Genomic DNA, 11,914 nt, shown 5'->3' on the forward strand with positions numbered 1-11,914 from the left:
GGTCTTCCTGAGAATGAGTGTTCATACGCACAAACTGCTCCACTGCACTTTGGAGAGCTTTGTCCGGCACTGTACCCTGCTCTCTGCGCCATGTGTCATGCAGAGTGTCATGCGGGGTCTCTGGTCCCACTCCCCACATAAGAACGCAGGACATGGTGAGGCCATAAAAGTACACCCACAGAGCCATAAATAGGGGAGTCATACCATTATATTCTCACTGGAGGATGGGTTGGAGACACAGGAAGCAGGAGCCACATTATCCGCAATCTGCCATCCACTTCTCTCTGCCAATCAACCTCACTTGCTAGCTGCAATCCGTCGTGCTAACTGTAATCCGCTCTTGCTAGCTCAGCCACTGTCTTCTTGCTAGCCCCCATCTTCTGCTAGAATAGCCATGGCAGTTATATTAGTGGCCAATGGCTCACTGGTTACAGCTGATGACCAACTAGCCACAGCTGATGGCCATCCAATCACAGTTGATGGCCATTTACTACCCGAGTGAGCACCTTTCCACAGGAGGGCGAGAGCCTGGAAACTGCACTCCTGGCTCTGTCCCCACAACATTATTTATTGCTAAATATATAAATTAGACCTGATAAATAAACTGTATATGAAGAGACAAGATATGTTTTTTATTCAAGAAATAGTGTATATAATTTGTGCATTATGAAGTTTCTGAGATTTTCATTTTCACTAAAATTCAACATAATTTTATTTACTTATTTTGGTCTGGAGAGTTCTATTATATAACTGACTTTTGGAGGTTCAGTGACTATACCTATTTCTTACCTAGATGGGTACTTAAATCTATTTGAAAATAAAGTTAAATCTGTAGTATATTGGGAGCATATAGCGTTTGTCATTTTATCCAAGTACCGCCATGTGCTTATTTAATAGACAGAGGAAATTCAAGAGTTGCACTGTTTTCATTACTCCTCAATCAACCTATTTTCAGCCTCTGAGCATATCCAATCAATGGTGAACTGTCCAGAGGTCTGCTCAAACACATTTAATAAATAATCAAGTCATAGAATTCTAATCCTACATTAATTCTGTCAATTATTGCTGGGTCTTATTTCCTTTCTGGTCACGTGAGAATAACTTTTAAAACTCTTATGTTGTTATTTTTTAATTATTAAATTTACTGGAGTGACAATGGTTGGTAAAATTACGTAGGTTTCAAGTGCACAATTCTGTAATACATCATTTATATATCACATTGTATGCTCACCACCCAGAGTCAGTTCTCCTTCCATCACCATATATATGATCCCCCTTTTCCTCTTCTACGCCCTTACCTTCTGGTAATCCCTAAACCGTTGTCTGTATCTATGAGTTTGTTTGTTTGTTTGTCTTATTACTTTGTTGCTTTCAGTTTTATATCCCACATACAAGTGAAGTTACGTGGTTCTCGACTTTTTCTGTCTGAATTATTTCACTTAATGATGTTATTTTTAAGTTTGATTGTAAGCAAGTGCTAGTGCTATAGGAAGGAGGCCAGTGTAATCTGATAGTACTCAGTCAAATTAGGAATATTTATATCTCATGACCCTGAAATGCCAATAATGGATAAATACCCTAATCCATGCCTTCATGCCTGGAATTTGACAACTGCCTCCTGGAACTCTACAATCTTCTTTTAACAATTATCTACATGATCATATTGGCAGAATGATTTCTTAAGTATTTTTTTATCATGAAATAATTTTATCCCAAATCATTTCATAGTTTCTAATTTCTTATAACCTTCTAAAAGCTAACCATCTTATATATTCGGCATTTTTTAATTTCTTTCCGAACATGCTTATGCTGGGCAGTTCTTTCTCTGTCCCACCCATTGACCATGATGATTTGTTCCTCAGTATCTCTCCTTATCTTCTCTTTTATAGCAATATCCTCATTTATGAAAATTCTGAAATATTTTCCATTCTTTAAGGTTATGCCTTCTCTATTTAGTTTGCCCCACATTCTTCAATCTTTATTTAGTTTTTTTTCTGTCTAAATATAGTGAGACATTTAATCAGTACAGTATTTTTTCTTAGAATTTCTTAAACATTGTAGTAAATCAGTAGTTAAATAAGATAATTGAACACTTTACATAGAAATTAACATTAGAAAATTAGATATATGCAATGGCTACTTTTCTTTTTTTCTTGACTATTAAATATAATCAAAAATTGGAAAATTAAAGATAAGAATAAACCAAAGAACCATGTATGTAGCATTCAGATTTAGCCAATGTTGTATTTTGCCATATTTCCCTCAGATTTACACATAGAGTCATGCTATATATATTAGTCAGAAACCTGCTTTTTCATTTCACATGTTTACTGTGTATTCATGCTAACACATGAAGATCTAGTTTATTTGACTGATATACAAAATAATGTGTATATTATGATTTATTTATTCATTCCCCTCCAACTAATGCATATTTGCATTGTTTCAATATTTTATCTATATCAAAGAAATGAATCACAATGAAACTCTGCGCACATTTTCTTTTGGTTATGTCCCTAGAAATGAAATTGCTGGAACTTTTTGGTATATGCATCTTCACCTTGACTATATATTGCCAAATTGCTCTGTGCCATAAATGTATGATTTATACAGTCAACAGTAGCATATGAGAATTTGTATTTCCCCGTTATATTACATTCCCCTTTAGATTATAATGTGAGTCTTTTAAGTATTGGGTGTTTTGTTTTGTTTTCCCCAATCTGGTGTGTATGCGTAGGTACCTTATTTTTGCTGTAAGAATTCAGTGGATACTAAGGGGCAGGATGGAAGTTGAGATGCTCTAGAGAACAAGAAATTATGGAAAAGGAAGAAGAAACTGCATCAAATATATGACCAGATATCTTTGTAGCTTTGCTTGGACTGGCAAAATAGTAAAGCTGTGAGGAGATTGTGATACCAAGAGAGTCAATAGGGTGGGCCAGAAGTCCTAGTACTTAAACTCCTCTCTTCTAACATAACAGAGCTTGTATTGTCTGGTTCTATGATAGACTGAAGTAAGCAGAGGTATTGGCCAACTTCTTGGGTGGTTTTACTGTGGTGTGAGAGGAGTCAAAGTGAATGTGATACTTAATGGGGGAAAGAGTGTTCTAAGTGAGAATCTACTCCAGAAAAAGTGTCGGTCAATGTACTATGTTCTGACCATTCTTCTGTGGGTAGCCATCCTGAAAGATTTATTGCACTTTTTCTTGTCATGAAGAAAGAAGAATGAGAAACTATGATCAGAAAAAAACAAAACAAAACAAAAACAAAACAAAAACCCAACAACAGTTATTTAACATCATTTAGAAAACTAATAAATTCATTTATTCAGCAAGAAGTGAAGGGGAAGACATCTAATGTAAGAACTGTTCCATTTTCTTTGCTATTTATTTTACTAAGTCATCTCATTACTAAAATTCTGAAACCTCACTGGAGCTTCACTCTTCATCTGCTAACAAAGCACAGTACACCATTCAATTAAATATTACTATATAGTGAAAATCAGCACGTAATTACTTTTAGATTTAAAGTGATGGAAAGTTTTCTTCTAAAACGTAACAATAGTAGTAATGATCTCATTGGAAAGCCTAGATTCAAAATAAAAATAAAAATTGAGAAATGGCAGAAACACAAGTCAGATGAAAAGGGATTTAAATCTCCTAGTCCAATTAGATTAAATTGAGACAGGTTTTTCCAGAGTTATGGGCTATGAGCAAATAAGAAGACCAAGCACTGAAAAAGTTGTTCAACAATTTCCGCAATAGCATCAGGCAGCTCCACAACAGTATCTGGCAACTTTTGTGCAAATCCATATTTCCATCAGCTCTTGCACATCAGCATTATGTAAACACCTATAGATAGAAGACTGTAAGTAAACAGAGGATTAGCTCAGATGACTCAAATGTAACTTTAAATAACCTTTAAAATTTTCTTATGCTAACAAAGCACAGTACACCATTCAATTAAATATTACTTCCATCAGTGACCTTCAAATGTCCTGAATATATTAGTACAACTTTTTAATGCACTGGCAAAGTTTCTGTACTGTTAAGAACAAATCAAAATCCCCTTTAGACTATTCTCGTCTTCTGGAGCACAAAGGGAGATTTTTGACAACAAAATGCACTATTTCATTCTCATTTATAGATAGATAAGAGAGAGAGAGAGGGAGAGAGACAGAGAGACAGACAGAGAGAGAGAGAGAGAGAGAGAGAGAGAGAGAGAGAGAGAGAAGAAAACCAATATGTGATTACGTTTCAAAATTCTTATTTTAAAAAAATACAAGTTCAGAGAAGGTGAGGAAAAATCACTCTTCACACTACTGGGTATATCAAACCAAAGTTGAATCTTGCAGACCAGATTGGGAGAACTTGGATAAAGTTCTGAGATTGTGGTTGGATATAGAAGGAAAAACAGGCTGTATAGTGCCAACTCTAGGCACAGGATGTGGGCATGATCCTGCACTGGTGATGCTCACCTTGACAGGTACAACTATTCTGGAGATCAACATGTAAGTACTTAGGCAAATTAAATAATTAGCACCTAGTAATTTTACCCCTGGAGATATAAGTATATATGATATATATACATATAATTCATATTTGATATTATGCAGTATATTATATATTTCTATTATGCATATATAACATAACAATATATATAAAATCTCCAAATATATATATATATATATTTATTTGAATTCGAAAGTAGTTATTTGTGCTTTACAAGTTCAATTCTTATTTCTTATCATATACCATCATAAACTCAATATGAATTAAGACAAATATAAGAGCACTAACCATAAAATGTATTATAAAAGACAATATAAGGAAATATGTATACAGCCTCTATATAGTTAAAAGCTTTCTACATATAAAGGCAAAGAAAAATTGCAGAGCTCAAAATGGTATGTTTACCATCATAAAAATTCTGTATGTCAAAATATGAGAAAGAGCATTCAGTAATAACAAAGAAACTGGGAAAATATTTGCCTCAAATATGATAGAGGCCAATAATTTATGAGCAAAGAGGCCATTGTAACATTATTTACAATAATGGAAAATTAGAATTAATCCAAATATCGATGAGCAGTATTATGAGTAAGTTGTGAATCAGCTATATAATGAAATAATCATTAGTCATTAAAAACCATGACCAAGAGATAGGCAACAAGCAGTGGCAAAAAGCAAAGTTTTCATGCTTGAGGGTAGCAATGCATGTTGAGTATTTTAAATATCTGTCTATTACATGGAGTTAAGGGATTCCTGTGAATTGTTTCAGATTCCCCGAGACGTACATTGTTTTGTTTTCATAGCTAAGGAAACTAGACAGTGCTACAAGGCCTAGTTGCTCCCAGGCCACTACACTTTTGGTTTCCGAAATGCGTGTCACTTGAACCTGCCATAGATCTAAGCATGGTCAGTGCCCTCCCTGGCTGTTCTTCTTTCAAATATTTGCACAATTTCCTGTCACCATTCAAATACTATTTGCTTACGTTCCTCTCTTTGAGGCCAACATCGACTTTCATTTTCAAATGGCAAGTAACCTCTCTCCCATTCTTGCCCTCCTGATCACCCTTATTCTGTTCTTTGTCTTTATCTCATAGAGTGCATCACCCTCTGTCATTTAATTTACTTTTTTTTATTAAAGTTATGGTTTATTGCCTGTCTCCCTCTGCTCCTAAAATGTAGGCTCCCAGGGGAAAAGGAACTCTATCCATTTGTCATTGATTGAACTCATGCTCTCAGACCAGAATCTAGCAAATCATGTGAGCTCAATTAATATGTGTTGAATGAACAGGTAGGTCCCACTTCATCATAGTAACTGACATACACGAGAAAAATGAACTGGATCTTGCTACTCAGTCCGTCCAGCTTCTAACTGAGTGCTGATGCCTGGCTATGCTAATCTGGTTAAGAAAATCATGGTCCATCCACAAGATGAAATTTTAAACAAACAGTATATATCCACTCTACGAAAAAATTTAAAGATGCGGAAAAATGCTTACATATGATATTGAACAAAAAGGGAAGGATACAAAACTGTGTTATTTTTAAACAAACATATATATATATATATATATATATATATATATATATATATATATATATATATATATATGGAAAAATACTAAAAACACATATACAGTGTTGTTCCCTAAGCATATTTTGAGAAAAAGAAAATTTTCTATTACACTAAGTGAAGAGTAACACAGTGAGTTATTTTTAAGTACTCAAACACTATTTTATAGCGAAGGGAATCTCCTAACTGAAATTATAGGATAGTTTAATTCCAGGTATCTGTTGAGCTGTGGGGACTAATGAGTAAATATGAGTACATATAAGTCAATTTGACAAGAAGACAAGTCATCAGAGTTAGAGTAGATAGAACAATGGCAATTGGTTATGCCCAGGTACTATGGAAACACAGACCTAATTTAGGATGAAAAATCAGGGACATTTCTTCTATATTTCTGGGAGACCTTGTTAGAAACCTTAGAAAGAAACATTTTTTAAAAACTTCCCTTGGTGAGCCACCCTCATAAATAAAATGAAAATGCTAGTCGATGGAGGCAGGGTGAAGGAGAGTGAGGTTAACCAGCTTTACAGAGGATTTCCTCCTATCCACGGAGCCAGCACTTTCAGCTGATGCCTTACGGGAAGGATACAGTCAATGACATTCTTTCCTTACTTCTATAACCCATTGGAGCTCACTATTGGAATTAATCAGTCCTGCAACCTGAAAACTCAAGAGCCAATCTGGTTTTCAGGCAGCATATCAGCCTTCTATACTTACCGTGTTTCCCCGAAAATAAGACCTAGCTGGACCATCAGCTCTAATGCATCTTTTGGAGCAAAAATCAATATAAGACCCGGTCTTATTTTACTATAATATAAGATCGGGTCATAATATAATATAATTGTAATATAATATAATAAATTAATATAATATAATATAATATAATATAATATAATATAATATAATATAATATAATATAATAGAGGGTCTTGTATTAATTTTTGCTCCAAAAGACACCTTAGAGCTGATGGTCCGGCTAGGTCTTATTTTCGGGGAAACACGGTAGATTACCAGTTTACCCAATTACTATCATGACACTTTTCCTACTCCATAGCATATGGGTTGTCTTCTTCTTGCCTTATGACTGCTGCCTGTGACCCACGTCAAGTTTTATCATGTTCCCCTTCTCTACACCTGTTTTTGCCCCTTTCCTGCACCCCAGGCCTCCAAATCCTGCTCTTCAGTGTTTGTGGCAAGATTTAGGGGCAAAACCGTATCATCTTTATACTCCTTGACCTTTTGTCCAACTTGAACTTTATTACTTCACACACAGTCATCTAATAAAACACTCACAAAAACTCACCACTTGCCAGCTACTTTGCTCTCCTAGAATCTGAGAGCTCAGACAATGCTGGTGTTGAAAGCATAGGCTCTGACATTTGTTGCGTGTATAGTTATGGGCTCTTCCACTCACACTCTGTTTGACTTTTGGCAACTTACCCAAAGTTTATGTGCTGCAGTTTACCGTTTATGTAAAATGGAGGTTATAATAAGAGTATTTACTCAAAGGGTTGCTACAAGGATTAGGCATATGCAAAATGTTTGAAAGAATGTTGGGCGTGTGGGGGCACTAGTTTATTTCGGTGATGTTCCCCTATTGCCATCTGGTGCCATAGGTTTTGCTGTGAGTTTGAGAGGCAACAGGGATTCTGATCACCCCTTATCTCAAGATTTTCATGTCCACTAAATTCCATTAGCAGTTACAATGCAGTACAACATTTAAGGAAATGCACATTTTTAAAAAGGAGTTTTGTAACTTTTATTATAGTGTTAACACTATTTTTAAAGTAAGTCCTTTTTTGAAAGGTCTTTACATGTCAACAAAGGCAATTAAAGAGTATGAAAGCATTTCAAATCTCAGAAGTTGATAAATTAAAAACAACATTTGGAAAACTCACAGAGAAGGGCATGTACTCAGTATGGTAGGAACATTTCCTCCCAGTAAAATCTGAAGAGTTCATACAGTTCTAGGACATTTTGTTAACAATAAATCAAGTAAAAATTGTTCATTTGTACACAAGTGCGCAAAACTTCTAGCAGCCATCTTTTGCATAATTCTTTTTTAGTTAATACTTTGATAATATTCCTGTCAAGTGCAAAAATAGTAGGTTGGGTCTACAAGGAAAGAACAACTTTTAGCAAGAATACAAATAAAGGAGAAATGGAATGTGGGTGGTAACTGAATGATGAGTTAGAGCTTTATAAATAGTCTTAGCTTTGTCAAAGATAATAGGTGCTGCCTAAAGCTTTATAATTACTTCTTGTGAAAAAATGCAAAAGAATAGTCAGGTGAAAATGTAAGGTCCTTTATCATCTCACAACATGAAGTTGCTAATGTTAGGAACTTATAAAAAATAGGTCTAATTCTTTTTTTCTTAAATATTTTTTCTAAAAATCCCTGAGGACTCATTTTCCTTTGTTACTCTTCTTATCACCATCTACATTATGTTTTAGTACATAGTGTTTAAGTGTAAAAGAAATGTTCTATTCAAAACTAGACATTATAAATTAAAATGAATAAACACTTTTGTTTACCCAATGGCCACTGTCACCTTCAACTATTCAGATATGTTTTTGTTTGTTTGTTTGTTTTTGGTTTGTTTGTTTTCTTTTTAGGAACAAAAAGATATGACTCAATGTGCTGACAAGGAGGAAACAAAACAATCAAAAATGTAAATGACTATTCATTATTTACGTACGATCTAATCCATTTCCTGTATATCTAACATTGAACACTGGAAAAGTGGATGATGTTAAATTAATTAAACAAGAGGGCTACTAGACTGATATGGCTCTGATGCTGTGGCAGTGTAGATAAACAACCCCAAATCTGACTGAAAATGCTTCAATGTTATGATATTGAAACCTAAGGATAAACAATCACAAACAGCCAACTAGGCTTTAAACTATAGCTAATCAATACTTTTCTTACTCTATAGAAGTCTCCTCTCCCAGCTCCTGTTGGCGGAGCTATTTCTAGTACGGTGCTGCCCGATTGGAATGGATTTCTGCTCAAATAAACTCTTAAGTGGATTTTTTTATTCAAATCAACTCTTAGTTTATCTGTTAACACTAGTCTGAATTGAGATGTACTGCAAGTATAAAATATGTACTGGGTTTCAAAGTCTTAGGATGAAATAAAGAATGCAAAATGATTTATTAATAATTTTTATATGGATTACATGTTGAAATCACAGCATTTTAGGCATATTGGGTTAAATAAAATATATTTTAAAAATCAATTTCACCTGTTTCTATGTTTTTAACTATGTCTACTAGACATTTTTAAATTTAAAATTTCACGTGTCATATGTGACTCATTTTTATGTCTGACATTATATTTCTATTCAACCATGCTAAATTTCTAAAAAGACAAAAAATAAATAAAATACTGTGCTTTAGAGGAAAACATAGTTATTCTAATACATCAAGGAATTACGACCACCTCATTATGTAATACCCTGTTGTAAAGTTAAAATTGAGGATATAAAATCATTGAAAAAATATGTACCAAAAACATCACTGCACACATAAACTGACACCCTGCAAAAGGCTTTGGACTCCAGACATACTAAACTCCCAAATCTTTCCTGCCTCTAACTCTCTGAGTTACTGGCTTCTTTTGACAGACCACGAGGCTTTCTTGTCAGATCCTAAATTTTAATTCTACTTACTTCCTGAGACTGATAACTTTCTTCAGGCCATGCCTTCACCTTGTCTCAGATTCCAGGATACAAACTCCTCACTCCTCCAGGACCACTGCCTGGTCCCACGCAGAGTCCCAGTTGCCCAGGAGAAGAGGAATCAATCGCTGGTTCAGCTTAGGCCTTACACTGCAATGATGTTTACACAAAAACAACTGAAATCCTCTTGATTATGTTATTTGTACTAATATATTCAAAACTGTGTGCTGTTACAATGTCAGGTCTTGGTGTTGCGGTTGGCCAGAACTTTATGATTGCATGGATATATATCAATTATATTCAAGTTTCTTCATGTGATGCAAAAAAAAAAACACAAATTCATTTACATATTTCTTTAAATTTATTTTTGTTATTAAAATAATTTTCCTCAGCTTTACTGTGATATAAATGACAAATAAAAATTGCACATATTTAAGAGGTGCAATATGATGTTTTGACATATATATACAATGTGAAGTGACTGCCACAATGAATCTAATTAACCTAGTTATCACTTCACACATTTTACCTTTTTGTGTGTGTGGTAAGAACATTTAAGTTCTACCCTTTTAGCAAATTTCAAGTGTATCATTATGATTAACTATCGTCATCTCGCTGTACATTAGGACTCCAGAACTCATTCATTTTATAACTGAAAGGTTGTACCCTTTAACCAACATCTCCCCATTTCCTCCAACCCTTGCCCCCTAGTAACCATGCTTCTACTCTTTATGAGTTCAACTGTCTTAGATTCTATGACTTCAACTGTCTTAGATTCTACACATAAGTGAGATCATGCAATATTTGTCTATCTGTGTCTGACTTATTTCACTTAACGTAATGCCCTCAAAGTCCATCCAGGTTGTCACAAATAGCAGCATTTCCTTCTTTTTAAAGGCCGAATAATACTCCATTATGTGTGTGTGTGTGTGTGTGTGTGTGTGTGTGTGTGTGTACCACATTTTTATCCATTCAGCCATTGATGGACACTTAGATTGTTCCCATATCTTGGCTATGGATTTCTCTTTTTAAAGGGCAGTGGTTTGTTATTACAAAATGGGCAATAAATGTCATTAGCAATAATTTTAAAAATTCTCTATGTAACACTCACTGATACTTCCTGTCTTTAATTTTTTAAGACATTATTTTCTATTCAAAAGGATGACTGTTTAAAATAGAGTTACATTTTCTCCCCTTATTATTAGAGAATCAAAAACACAACTCTTTTATTAAGGACTTTGAACTTAGGAGACATAATTAGATAAATATTATGGGGCCAATTTTTAATAGAAACACATACTTTAATACTCTTATACACTGGATTATAATCTTGATTAGTCATTCTGATTTTAGCTTGGAGTCAAAAGTCCTGACCAGGTGTTTGCCTCAGATTTGTTTATTTCTTAGAGATTAGCTTTAAAATCCCTCAGTTGATCTATGAGTATTTCAGTGTTTCTAGATTATTAAAGAGAGCACTATTAAGAGTTTAGATTGTCTTTCTAAGTATTCCCAAAAAGGACAGGCCAAAGTCATAGCATCACTATGGAATTTTTACCAAAGAAATGATGGAATTTTGGAGCAAGGATTAACTTTAGCTATCATTTTGTCTAGCTCCTTTTTTTTACAGAGTAAGAAACTGAATCCTAAGAAGGTAAATGTCAAAGCTGCAGGGCTGGCCTTGCCGGAACTGGACTCAGGTCCTTGACTCTGTCCAGTATGTTCTGTGCTGTTTTATTTTTTGTTTGTTTGTTTGTTTTTTAATCTACCCTATATTTCCTCTCTCTAATACAGGAGAAGTAGCAAGGAAGAATCATTTAAACACATGTTTTATTGATGTAAAGTAGAAGGTTCTCCAATTTTCTCCTTGTAAATAACAGTACTTTCTTATTTGTATTTGATAGCTTTTAACATGAACTAGACACAATTTAGTTTGCCTATAATAATTCTATGCAAATAGCTTCTATTACAAGTTGCCTATTTTAACAAATTTACACAACTTCCTACAGAAGTTGCAGGAAATATTTGGGTGAAATTCGGAACAAGATATGTGTAAAGAAATTCTATGTTACATAAATGGTCATAGTGAGGTACAAATAATTATTTTTATGACATACCTTTGAACCTAAGGGCTGGTGGGAGAGATGAATTCAAGG

The sequence above is a fragment of the Rhinolophus sinicus genome, chromosome 15 (assembly GCF_057876585.1).
Source record: "Rhinolophus sinicus isolate RSI-liver-muscle chromosome 15, RSI-T2T, whole genome shotgun sequence".
Classification (NCBI taxonomy): Eukaryota; Metazoa; Chordata; class Mammalia; order Chiroptera; family Rhinolophidae; genus Rhinolophus; species Rhinolophus sinicus.